Here is a 247-nt window from a genome sequence, read left to right on the forward strand (position 1 = left end):
ATGAAAAGAAGTCTTATAGCTATCCTTCCCAAATTTCCAAGTTTGACAAGCCATAACTCATCATGTGTTTAACCTATTGTCATCCAGGAATAGTGTTATGTTAGGAGTGTAAAGTGACCAACTTTCAGGCTGGTGCCATACTCACAAGTTAAGTTATGGATTGCCTGCAATTGGAAAGACTATAAGACCCCTTTTCGCAGATCTGGTCACATATTATACCGCTATTGTATAGTTTTGTATTACTACA

The sequence above is a fragment of the Dysidea avara genome, chromosome 6, assembly GCF_963678975.1.
Source record: "Dysidea avara chromosome 6, odDysAvar1.4, whole genome shotgun sequence".
NCBI lineage: Eukaryota > Metazoa > Porifera > Demospongiae > Dictyoceratida > Dysideidae > Dysidea > Dysidea avara.